Source organism: Chrysochloris asiatica, unplaced genomic scaffold, assembly GCF_000296735.1.
Source record: "Chrysochloris asiatica unplaced genomic scaffold, ChrAsi1.0 scaffold00064, whole genome shotgun sequence".
Lineage (NCBI taxonomy): Eukaryota > Metazoa > Chordata > Mammalia > Afrosoricida > Chrysochloridae > Chrysochloris > Chrysochloris asiatica.
The window spans coordinates 1,950,732-1,964,057 of NW_006408582.1; positions in this window are offsets into that span (position 1 = coordinate 1,950,732).

Below are 13,326 nucleotides of genomic sequence, written 5' to 3' on the forward strand. Positions count from 1 at the left end.
AAGAACAAACAAATTGATCTTAGAAGAAATATAACCAAAGTGTTCCTTAGATGTCAGGATGATGCTGGGAATGACAGCCTGTTTAGTACACCTGACATTAACAACTTCACACACATTCTCACTCACACATGTCCTAACAGCACCCATTCCTACCATACACACAAAAGAGCTCTGGTAACATAGTGGTCATGTATTGGGCTGCCAACTCAAGGTCAGCAGTTCAAAACTACCAGCTGTTCCTCGGGAGAAAGATGAGGCTTTCTGCTCCCATAAAGATTTAAAGCCTCAGAAACCCAGTACAGGGTCTCTATGAGTCAGAACCGACTCCATGGCACACCACCACCACCACCACACACACAATTGTTGCTCAGGTTCCAATCTCTGTACAGTATCATTCCCCCATTTTAGGCACCCCCAGCACCAGCTCTGACCAAGATCTAGAATAAAGATAAGCCAGGAAAGAATCTGTATAGGCCCAGAACAGCAGGTGTCCCCTCCTGCTTCTGTCACCATGGCAACCTCTGACAAGGAGGGAAACTCTCCCTGCACCCCTACTGCCCTGCCTACTCCCAGCTAACTGGTTCCTGTCAGCAGCTCTGTGAAGCTCAAGGTTGTGTCTCCCAGACTCTGTGCCTGCCTCATTAGTTCTCTAGCATGTCTTTAGAGCCCAGAAGTGAATTTCACAGCTTCTGTCAGCTTCAACCTCAGTCTTGTTCAGTGGAGCCCCAAGATTAGCTCTGGGCCCTGGTCCAGTGCTCTCCATGTATAAGATAGGCATCAGGGTTTCATGATTAATCCCAGACAGAAATGCCAGCCTAGTCACAGCTCTGCCGTCCCTTAGCCGACTGTAAACTGTATCCTTTGCCTATTGCATCTCACCTACCTGAGGTAGGGATGGGAGAGGAAAGCAAGAAGGGGAAAAAAGTATTGACCCCTTTAGAAACAGAAAGAAACACATACAAATGTGAGTGATATCTGAAATATCCTAGTGTTTCTTCAGTGTATGAAGCACTTTCAATTTACCAAGCCCTTTCCTTGGGATGCTCTCAGTTCACCCTCTTAATGGCTCTGCATGGTACATGCTGTGTGTTAGGTTCTTAGGGCTGTAGTAGCAAATTACCATAAACTGTGTGACTGAAACCACCAGTCATCTGTCAGTTTGTCATATTGTGGTGGCTTGTGTGTTGCTTTGATTCTGGAAGCTATGTCACCAGTATTTTAAATACCAGTAGGATCACTCATGGTGGATAGGTATCAGATGAATTTCCAGGCAAAGACAGACTAGGAAGAAGGAGAGATGAACTATTTCCAAATATTTAGTCACTGAAAAGTTTATGAATAGCAGAGAAGCACTGTCAGATATAGTGCTGGAAAATGAGCCCCTCAGGTTGGAAGGTACTCAAAATGTGACTGGGGAAGGGCTGCCTTCTCAAGGTAGAGTTGACTGTGATGATGTGAATGGAGTAAAACCCTTGAGACCTTCATTTGCTGATGGGACACAACTCAAAATGAAGAGAAACAGCTGTAAACATTCATTAATAATTGGAACATGGAATGTATGAAGTATGAATCTAGGAAAACTGGAAATTGTCAAAAATGAAATGGAATGCATAAACATTGATATCCTATGCATTAGTGAGATAAAATGGACTGGTATTGGCCATTTTGAATTTGACAACCACATGGTTTACTATGCCGGTAATGACAAATTGAAGAGGAATGGTGTCGCATTCATCATCAAAAAGAACATATCCAGATCAGTCATGAAGTACAACACTGTCTGTGATAGCATAATATCCATGTGCCTACAGGGAAAAGTCCTGGTATGGTGCTATAGTTAATATGAGTTAATTCGCTGGCCTGCAAAGTAGGTTTGAACTGCAAGGTCAGCAGTTCAAGCTCACCATCTGCTCCTCGGAAACCCTATACAGCATTGCTATGGGTCAGAACCGACTTGACAGCACTTAACAACAACAACTATAATACAGGAAAGCCCAGTTAATACCACTATTATTCAAATCTATGCACCAACCACTAAAGCCAGTGAGGATGAAACAGAAGAATTCTACCAACTTCTTCAATTTGAAATGGATTAAACATGCAATCAAGATATACTGATAATCACTGGTGATTGAAATGCAAAGGTTGGAAACAAAGAGGAAGGATCAGTAATTGGAAATTATGGCCTTGGTGATAGAAATGATGCTGGAGATAGCATGATAGAATTCTGAAAAATCAATGATTTATTCATTCCAAATACCTTTATTAAACAGCATAGAGATGACTATACACTTGAACCTCATCAGATGGAATACACAGAAATCAAATTGACTACATCTGTGGAAAGATAGGTGGAAAAGCTCCTTTTCATCAGTCAAAACAAGGCCAGGGGCAGATTGTGGAACAGACCATCAATTGCTCATATGCAAATTCAGACTAAAGCTGAAGAAAATAAAAACAAGTCCATGAGAGCTAAAATATGACCTTGAACATATCCCACCTGAATGTAGAGATCATCGGCAGAACAGATTTGATACATTAGACACTAAATGACATGGAATGAGGGATATCATTGCTGACATCAAATGGATCTTAGCTGAAAGCAGAAAATACCAGAAAGATGTTTACCTGTGCTTTATTGACGGTGCAAAGGCTTATGATTGTGTGTATCATTACAAGCTATGAACAACATTGTGAAGTATGAGTATTCCTGAATATTTCATTGTGCTCATGAGGAACCTGTAAATAGACCATGAAGAACTTGTTTGGACAGAGCATAAGAACACTGAATGGTTTAAAATTAGGAAAGGTGTGCCACAGGATTGTGTTCTTTCACCATGTTTTTCAACCTGTATGCTGAGCAAATAATCTGAGAAGCTGTGTTATATGCAGAAAAACACGGCATCAGGATTGGAGGAAGACTCATTAACAACCTACGATATACAGATGATACAACCTTGCTTGCTGAAAGTGAAGAGGACTTAAAATACTTACTGATGAAGATCAAAGAGCACAGCCTTCTGTATGGATTGCATCTCAATGAAAAGAAAACAAAAATCCTCACCACTGGACCAATAAACAACATTCTTATTAATGGAGAAAAGATTGAAGTTGTCAAAGACTTCATTCATCTTGGATCAACCATTAACACTCATGAAAGCAGCAGTAAAGATATCAAACAACGTATTGCATTAGGCAAATCTGCTGCACAAGACCTTTTTAAAGTGTTGAAGAGCAAAGATGTTAGGTTGAGGACTAAGGTGTGCCTGACCCAAGCCATGGTATTTTCAATAACCTCATATGCATGGGAAAGCTAGAGAATGAATAAGGAAGCCCATAGAATTGATGCATTTGAGTTATGGTGTTGGAGGAGAATATTGAAAGTGCCATGGGCTGCCAAAAGAACCCACAGACCTGTGTTGGAAGAAGTACAGCCAGAGTGCTCCTTGGAGGCCAGGATGGCCAAACTTCGTCTCTCATACTTTAGACAGCTCATACAAACACATCATGTTTGGTAAGGTGAAGGGTCAGAGAAAAAGAGGAAGATTTCCAGCGAGATGGATTGGCAAAGTGGCAGCATCAATGGACTCAAGTGTGGCAACAATTGTGAGGTTAGCCCAGGACTGGGCAGTGTTGTTTTGTTGTCCATTGGGTGATTATGTGTCAGTACCAACGTGATGGCCCCTAACAACAATGTGGCTGGAAATGACAGAAATTTATTGTCACACACTTCTGGAGACTGTTGTGTGCTGTCACATCAATTCCAACTCCTAGTGACTTTTTATAACAGAACTACCTCATGGGGTCTCCAAGGCTGTGGCTTCATAGCATAAGTACTAGACTTTGAACCACAAGGTCAGTGGTTTGAGCCCATTAGTCACTCCTTGAGAAAAATATGAGGGGCTTTCTCCTTCCACAAATATTTAAAGCATTGGAAAGCCTATAGGGGTCTCTGGAAGTTGCAACCGAGTCCACAGCACTTAGTCTTTATAGAAACACAATTCTAGGTCTTTTCTCCATGGAGTCACTGGTGGGTTCACACTGCTGAACTTTTGGTTTGCAGCCAAGTTCTTAACCATTGTACTACCAGGACTCTTTCTGGAGACTAGGAGGTTTAAATCAGGGTATCCTGTCTTGTCTCTCCCAGCTTCTGGGAGCCCCCGACATTCCTTGGCTTAAGGCAGTATCACTGTAATTTCTGCCTCACTCTTCACTTAGTTTCCCTCCCTCTGTGTCTGTGTCTCTTCCCCTCATCTTAATAAGGGCATACGTTTATTGCTTTAGGGCCCCTCCTACTCTAGTATAAACTCATGTTAACTAATTACAAAGATCCTATTTCCAAACAAGATCATGTGCACAGATACCAGGGATTAGGATTTAAGCATATGTTTCAGGGGGGCACACACGCAATTCAACCCACATCATGCCGCCACAGCCCTCATTTTCAAGTCAGAAGCCCAAGATCCAGACAAAGAAAGTACCCACGTCTGCTGGTGGAGGCAGACTGGATCCTCAGAGTACAGACCCTCCAGTTTGTACTTTTGTAGGTTTGTTGTCAGCCTTCTTCAGCCTCTGACACCACTCCTCCAGCTCCCACCGTCTTGGTTAGAAGATAGGGTAGTACTGCTCCCTTGTAGATCTTGTCCTGGCTAAAGCTGGAAAACCAGGGAAAGCCAGTGTGAACACCTCCACTGTCCTCTCCTGTCACCCACAACACCTCCCATGAGTCCTGGTTGAGGAGTCAGAAGATGTTGCCCTTCCATAAGCTGCTCATAAGCCTAAGGAATGACTTTCCAGTGAGGAGAGTTGAGGCTTGATAACACACACAACACACCCAACAGGGCAGTCACAGACACCTGTGAACACCCATAAGGCTCTGCCTATAGTCCAGGGCCCACCCTGACCTCAGTAGCAGAGTAGTGGGTCACCCAAGCAGTGTGGGGGGCTTGAAGGCAAGGGATTGACGCTTAAGACATTCCTGCCAGAACTGTGTTGTAGACAATTCTTTATTTCACAAACTTCTCAGAGGACTATTTTACTTGCTCATGCTTCCATAAAGATTGAGCCCCAAAACCTTATAGGGCAGTTCTATAAGGTTGCTAAGAACCAGAATTGACTCGATGATAGTGTTTGTTTTGTTTTTTAAGGAAAGTCTAAATCAGCGCTATTTAGAGGGTATGTTCTAGAAGACAGCACAGTCCTAAGGAATCTGGTGAGGGTCTCTGGACTGTCACTGAAGAGATCTGTGTCCTTACGCCAGCCACTCAGACTCCCTACCCTCAGACTGCACAGCTGGTCATTGGAGTAAGACCTGCCCAGCTTTCCTTAGGAAGTGATGTGAAGGTGGTTTCTCCAGGGCCATATGAACAGTATCTGGACTGAACTGGTTGTCTTCAGAGAGTGACTTGACTCCCAGCAGATACTTCCCAATTGTGCATAGGATAGGCTGGGGGAGGGACACAAAGCTACTCCATCCTGGACCCCATTTTTCCTGCTTTGGGCCTCAGCTCTGGCTCCTCCAGCATTCCCTCCATCCGGAGGAAGATGTGTGCCTGGGTTTCAATCTTTGCTCTGCTATCTACAAGCCTTTGAGCCAGGTACTTATCTTCATCCTACCTTAGTGTGGGATGATGGTAGTATGGACTTCACAAGATACTTGTACAAATTAAATGAAATAATATTTATGTATAGTATCTGGCATATGTTAAATACTTGATAAAGATTAGCAGCTTAATAATATTAAAATATTTAGTAGTAAAATTATCGGTTAGCAAGGCAGAATCAGAGTTTCACTTTTAGAAAGTAGGGCAAGACAGAATTCAGGTGAGACATTCAAGAGCTTGTAGGAGGGAGTTTAGTAGAAAAGGGGGCAGTAAACAGGTGACAGCATTCATCTCTATGGGCTCAGACCGAGGGGTAGGAGAGAGGAGCGTGGGGAAGGCAGCTGCGATAAATGGGCAGAAAGAAGAGACTGAGGTGGAAGTATGTGTCCATGAGATCCAGTCTGCCTCTAGGACCTCTGCAAAAAAGAGGAAGACCCTCAATGAGATGGACAAGCACAGTGGCAACAGCAATAGGATCAAGCTTAACAATGATCGTAAGGGTAGGTGCAGGACAGGGCAGTGTTTCATTCTGTTGTGCATAAGTTCACTGAATCGGGTCCGACTCTATGGTACCGAACCACAACCAGTGTGTGTGAAAACCCTTGTGAATTGCTTGCTGTTGGTGTTGTTAGGTGCCCTTGAGTGAATTGTAAATTGATATTATTATCATTATGCCTGTGCGGTGCTAGAAAACAAATCTGCTAATTCTCTCAGACTTTTTTATTAATAGGTGGTGTTGTAGTATGCTGTTGAGTTGGCGCTGGCTCATAGTAACCCTGTTATAGGGTTTCCAAGAGTGGCTGGTGGCCTTGCAGTTACCAGTCCAGTGCTTATCCTACAGCACCACAACAAGGTTTCTTTCTTGGTAGTTATTGTTGTTAAGTGCCATCGAGTCAGTTCCAACTCATAGTGACCCTGTCTATGATTTCCAAGGAGTAGCTGGTGGGTTTGAACTGCCAACTTTGTGGTTAGCAGTCCAGTAATTATCCTAAAATACCACACCATATTGGTAGTAGGTACCCATATTTATTAAATAAGTCACTCCTTTCCCTGGGCAAGAATCTCAGCTCCATCAAGTCTTGGGCCTCAGTTTCATAAGAACTGATGTTGTTGGATGCCTTTGAGGGGATTCTGATTCATAGTGACTCCATGTAACAGGGTAGAACTACCTCGAATAGCGTTTTCTTGGTTTTAATCTTTACTGAAGTAGATTGTCAATTCTTTCTCCCGAGTGGTCATTGGGTGGGTTTGAACTACCAACCTTTCATTTAGCAGCCAAATTCTTACTATTGTGCTACCAGGACCTCCTCCTGTCACTTGTAAAATGGGATTACTAATAGTGTGGCACTGTGGGTTAATACGCTAGACTGCAAAGTCCATTTGAACTGCAAGGTTGGCAGTTCAAGTTCGCCAGCGGCTCCTCAGAAGCCCTATACAGGATCGACATGGTTGAAACCAATTCAACAGCACTTAACAACCACAACAACCATAGTGTTAATTGGACTCCTTTGGACTGCAGAAACAGACACTAGGTGACCTCAGTGGGTGAGCCTTGGTTGCAAGGAACAGAGAACCACATTACTGTAAGACTAGAATTGTCAAGGGGTGAAAGACTCAGGTTAGAAACAGGTAAGGACTTTAGAAGACAATATGGCAGGTGGTTATGAATGGTCTCACAGCAGAAACAGGCTAAGGTGTTACTACCACCTGCTTCCAGGGCTGCGTGCCACCCTCCATGTTGCCACAGATGAATCCTAACCATTCTTCAATTCAGAGTCCTGGGTCTGAGCAATATGATTGGCCAAGCTTAAGTCAGACGTTTGCACCCTAGTTACCACGATGATAGACTAAGAAGGAAGGAGGAAATGATCCTTCTGTTTTCTGAGAAGGAAAACAGTCCAGCTGCCTGCATACCACACAAAATGGAAAGCTTTTAAAATCTAGGCTAGAGACAAACTGCATAAGTTCAAATCCCAGCCTCACCACTTATTAGCTTTGTTACCTTAGGAAAGTTACTGAACTTTCTTCCCCATGCCTCAGTTTCCTCACCTCTAGAATGAAAATAATAATACTTACCTCATGGGATTATTAGGAGAATTAGATGTCTTAATATCATTTTTAGTACAAACCTCTTGCAGCAATGCCTGGCATGGTAAGTTCTGACATTGTTATGATGACTTCACTCTTACTCCTATCTGCTCTTAATGCATCCTGTGCACACACAAGCCAGGATGGACAAATAAGGGAAATGTTCCTAACAGAACTGAAGCACAGAAGGAAGGTGTCTTAGTTATCTGGTGTTGCTATAATAGAGATCACATCATTGGGAGGGCAGGGCGGGGATTACCTCATTACATGATTACCACACCACTAAGAATCCTGGCACTGCCAATTGACACATATTTTGGGGAGACAAAATTCAATCCATGACAGAACAAATGACCACTGTAGGCTGAACGTCATAGAGGCATGAGAAGGCACCATGTTCAGTGGGACTGGAGTGTTGAATGGTGCCCAAGAAAGACTGCTGGTTATAATAGGGAAGAGAAGTGAAAAGTTCTTGTGAAGAATCTGACTGATAGGAACAGGAAAGCCTAAGGAATTAAAACTGATGAGTGTGGACTTTTGAGTTCCTTTGGAGAATAAAGAGTTATGTACTTAGAGTATTGCCAGGTAATCAGCTCGCACCACCTTCAATCCTGAGAGAGAGACAGGAAGAAAAGTTTGGCAGTCTTCTGCATCTTTCCTTGCTCCTGGGAGCCCTGTCTAGGAAGTGGCTTTGAAAGTTTTCCAAGTGAACAGATTAGATCATAATGAGGCAAGGTGTTGGCTGAATAACTGAAGCTGCACCCACCCTTGATCCTTTGGGAGCCAGAGGAATTATCTCACAGCTGGCACCACCTCTTCAAGGCAGCTTCTAAGGGCCAGGAGTCGGCCAGCGAGCATGTTTGAACACCAGCCCATGTGTGCAACGTGAGCCCCTGGGCGATAGCACTTCACTGCTGCAAAGAGGCTGGTGCACCCACGGGACTTGTCCTAGCTGTTTCAGGAATTTCAAAGTCCCCTGCAGCTGGGTGGCCTGCCTACTGAGGCATGCAAGGACCTAGTGGAATTACGGGGCCAGACCTTCTTTCTCTAGAAGTTTTGATTCCAAGATCGGGTAGTATCTTTTGTCTTTACTTCTCAGCTTCTCTGCCTTTGCAAAGCCCAGGATAATAGAAAATGTGTTCACCTGACAGCAGGAAGGATTTAGGTTAGATGTACAAAAAGTCTGTTTGCAGGCTTTGAAGTTTTTCAAGAGGAAAGGGAAGGACCCTACTGCTTTTGCAGTCCGGGAAGCCATCCAGTGTTGGCTCTGATAGCTAGTTCAGGCTTGGCCTGCTCAGTGCCCACTCCTTTCTCCTACTGCACCCCTGAGGAGTGACCCATGCTGGTACTATTCAGCTCAGTTCCTGTGTCCAGCTGGAGGGGAGCAAAGAAACCCCACTAGGCCATGTCCGTGGGCATAGGAACCCCTCTCTGGGCAGTGCCTTCTGGGACACGATCTGCTTATCAAGAGAATAAGCCATCAGACTCTCATCACCTGGGTGTGCTGGGCACACTGATAGGCAGTCGTGAACTGGTCCCTGCCTGCTCATGTGACCAAGCATTCTAAAATGACCGGTCCCTAACACATCTTCTCCATATCCCACATACATCTTCTAATAGTAATAGTCATCAGATGGATACAGCTCTTTACAGTTTGCAGAATGTTTCCACACACAAGATTTCTTGTGATTCTCATAACCTAGGGATGGTAGGTGCCACTGCATGGGAAGGAAATTGAGCCGAGAAGAGCAGTGTCTGACCTCCGGACACATGGCCTGTCAGAAGCAGCAGTCCTAGCCTGACACTCCTCCCCTTGGTTTTACTCTGTGGCTAACACATTCCTAAACCTAGCTTAGTCTCTGTGATCTGGGGTATTGAACACATGACTAGGGAAAGAAGGGTTGTTTTTGTTGTTAGTTCCAACTCATAGTGACCTCATGCACAACAGAACAAACCGCTGCCATCTTCACAATTGTTGTTCTGTTTGAGCCCATTCTACTGCCACTGGGAGCCTTAGGGAGGGGAATATATTTTGGCTTTGTTTTAGGACTGTTCTTTTCCCTCCTTTCTATGACAGACCTACCGTTCATGGCATGATGAAATTGCAATTTTTAGATCTGAAAACTTGGGGGAGATGGGATGAGCTGACTTAGTTGGCGTCTATGAAAGACTTAAAGGTACACAGATTGGACCCAACAACCCAGCAGGACAGTAACTAACAGGGTTACTGCTCTGTGGAAGGAAAATGGGTTGATTTGCTGATGCAGCTATGATGTAAACTAAAAAAGCTATCATAATCTTAATAATAATGTTTTTTAAAGTGCAACTTTTCCTACGGCTAACTGTATACCAGACTTCTTCTAAATGCTTTATACCGGCTACCTCATTTAATTCTTACAATGACCAATGAAGTTGGCATTATTATCCCCAGCTCAGTCACATGACCTGAGACCCATACAGTCACAAAGGGCCCTGCATTTACAGGAGCCCCATGCTGGTTTAAGGTTCTGTTCTTGCTGTGATAAAACCTTCAATAATGGGGCTCTACACTTTTCATTTTACTCAGTAGTTGTTGGGTGCCGTCAAGTGAATTCCAATGCATACTAATCCTATAAGACAGAGTAGAATTGCCCTATAGGATCTCCTAGGCTGTAATTAATGCACTGAACTGCAAAGTCGGCTTGAGCCACAAGGCTGGCAGTTCAAGCTTACCAGCTGCTCCTCAGAAACCTATGGGTCACTATGGGTCAGAACTGACTCGACAGCATGTAACAACAACAATAAATCTTTTATCAAAAAACTTTTTATTGTAAATTGAGTGAAGGTTTACAGCTCAGATCATCAGTTTTACATTCAACAAATCATATGCTTTGCTTCATTGCATGGTTGCAATACCCTCCAATGTACTAACAGTTAACAAACATGTACCTTTATTTACCTTTAGTGCAGTTGTTGGACCCAGGGGGGAGAAATCTCTGGTGGGCTCCTGCAATGTAAGGATCTCATGAGGTTGTTGTGGAAGGGATGTGACAGCAGAGTTCCTGGCCCTGGGTGGACTTCTTTCTTATTGGCCTCAGTGTTATCTATGTTCAGGGCACTCCATTCAGAAGTAGTTCACAGGGGCCCTCAATGGAGCTGGTTTCAGTGTCTGTTAGGACCACAAGGAAGCTGGGGACAAGGTGACTGATTAAATGTTGGTCTGGAACCAAACTCACCTGAATAGGCACCAAAGTGTCACAGGTTTTATAGGTCTGGAACCAAACTCACCTGAACAGGCACCAAAGTGTCACAGTTGGTCCCCACCTAACACTGGTGTGGCTCCCAAGCACATAACTCTGAACTCCTGGAAAGTAGTTTCTGTGCTGGGAGTGGATGAGGCTGGAAGCAGGCCACACTGCTGGTCACCAGGCAAGCACAGGGGAAAAGTAGAAATTGTACCTTTTCTTTTGCCCTTGTGAATTTGCTCTGCCAGGTCTTCCGCCCCTGCCAAAGCTGATCATAAGATAGTTGAGCTGCATCTAGCCAGCTGCCCATCAGTCAGTGTCCCTCTCTTGATAGACTATAATCTTTAAGGGAACAGATTGCCAGATCTTTTTTCCTGTGGGGTCACTAGGTTTGAACCTGTGACCTTTCGGTTAGCAGGTAAGCACTTAACCATTATACCACCAGGGTACCTTCATTTTACCATAAACCCCTGCACATTATGTAGCTGGTTCTGATTATCCCCATTTCTCAGAAGAATAAGCAGAGACACAGAGTAATTATTAAATGACCTTCCTGAGATCATAGAAGAGGCTGGAGGTAGGACCAAGACTGAGACCTGCCTAGTGAGTATCTGGCTTCAAGGTCCACACTTCTGTAGTAGAAAGCAGTGGACCCAGAGTCAGACCACTCTGTGATAAAGACCCACTGCTGAAACCTGCTCTGACCATGGATGAGCCACTTAACTTCTCCCCACCTTGGTTTCCTCATTTGTGAAATGGGTTAATTCTGTGTCTTCCACGGAGCTACCAGGAAGTGTCAGTGAGGCAATGTGCATATAAGTGTTTTCTTCATTCCATAAAGCTCAGTGGATTAAAGGATCATGATTAGCTGAATCACAGCTCACTGACACTCCTATTTATACCTCATAATATTCCAGCCGTTGTCTTCATAGGCGTGCCTGAATTGATTTAGAAACGGTGGTGCAAGTGGCTTGCATGTGACACTAATCTAAAGGTTGGTGGTTTGAGCCCACCCAGGATCACCTTATAAGAAAGATCTGTTGAACTGATCCCATGAAGATTGTCGTTATTGTTATTAAGTGCCGTCGAGTTGGATCTAACCCATAGTGACACTGTATAGGGTTTCCGAGGAGCGACTGGTAAGCTTGAACCGCCAACTTTGTGGTTCAAACTGACTTTGCAGTCCAGTGTATAAAATCCTATAGAGCAGTTTGACTCTGTGACACATGGGTTGCCATAAATTGAGCCCAACTCAATGGCAACTAACAACAATTATAGGAAACTCCTCCTACCTGGCCGAGTCATATAAAATCACAGAATTGTAGCCATTTCCACTGCAAACACTTAACAGTTCTCCAGCCACAATCTTCCCTTTCCAGTTTTAGCGTGCATCCGGGTAGAGGGAGGAAAGAACTCAACTTCCCATTCATTTTATCTGCTTGCAGAATGATTGTTGCTTATCGGTGTGTCTGAAATTGGATCCTCCACCAAAATCCTCACTGAAATCATTGTAGCCCCCTGTCGGTGGGAAGGAAGTCTGTGGGGTAAAGAGCCACCAGCCACATTCAAATCTGATTCTGGCACCACAGCCAAGAGGCTGGCGGCGCCAGGGGAGGGGCCCCAGGAAGCTACTAATAATATGTAAGTCTTTAGATTTGGAGTGATTCTAAAGAAGCTTGTGTGATTGTGAGACTGCACCAAAGAACCCATGAGAAATCCCTGCATTTGCAGAAAAGGCTATGTTTACAGACAGTATAGAAACCTCACTTCTACCAATCTCCAAGAGTCTGGGTGATTGGTATTATCACCCCCCATTTTACAGGACAGAAAACTGAGGCTTGGTGAGCTGGGTCATCTTATCCCAAGTCTAGTCTTTTTCTTTCAAGACCAGTGTTTTTCAACCCTGGTTGCATGTTAAAATCACATGAGCAGCTTTAAACATAAGCAGTTCCATCCAGAGATCAATTGAAACAGAACCTGGGAGAGTGGGCCTGGGTATCATATCAAAGTGTTTTGAAAAGTTTCTCAGGGGATTCTCATGTGTAGTTAGAGTTGAGAACAAGGCTCCTTTACTATCACTCGGAGGGGACTATTCCTCTTTACTCCTCAAGGATACCCAGAGCAAGAGGCAAGTTCTCTGGAGAAAGCAGGCCCCTCTTGCATTTCTGTGCACAGGTTGGGGAGAATCCCACAACCTCCCTGGGTGGTACAGCCTGCTTTTTGTGTTTGTCGCCCTTTCCACAGTTCTTTATCCCTCCTATACTTGTCCTACATCTACCTGGTTCCCATCACCCCAAACAAGCAATCACACCTATTAATTTCTTCTTGATCTTGGCAGAGATGTGTTTAGGCATGCAGAAGTCAATACGAATCATCTCTTCTTTCCCTTTCCTTTTTTCACACAGAGAGGT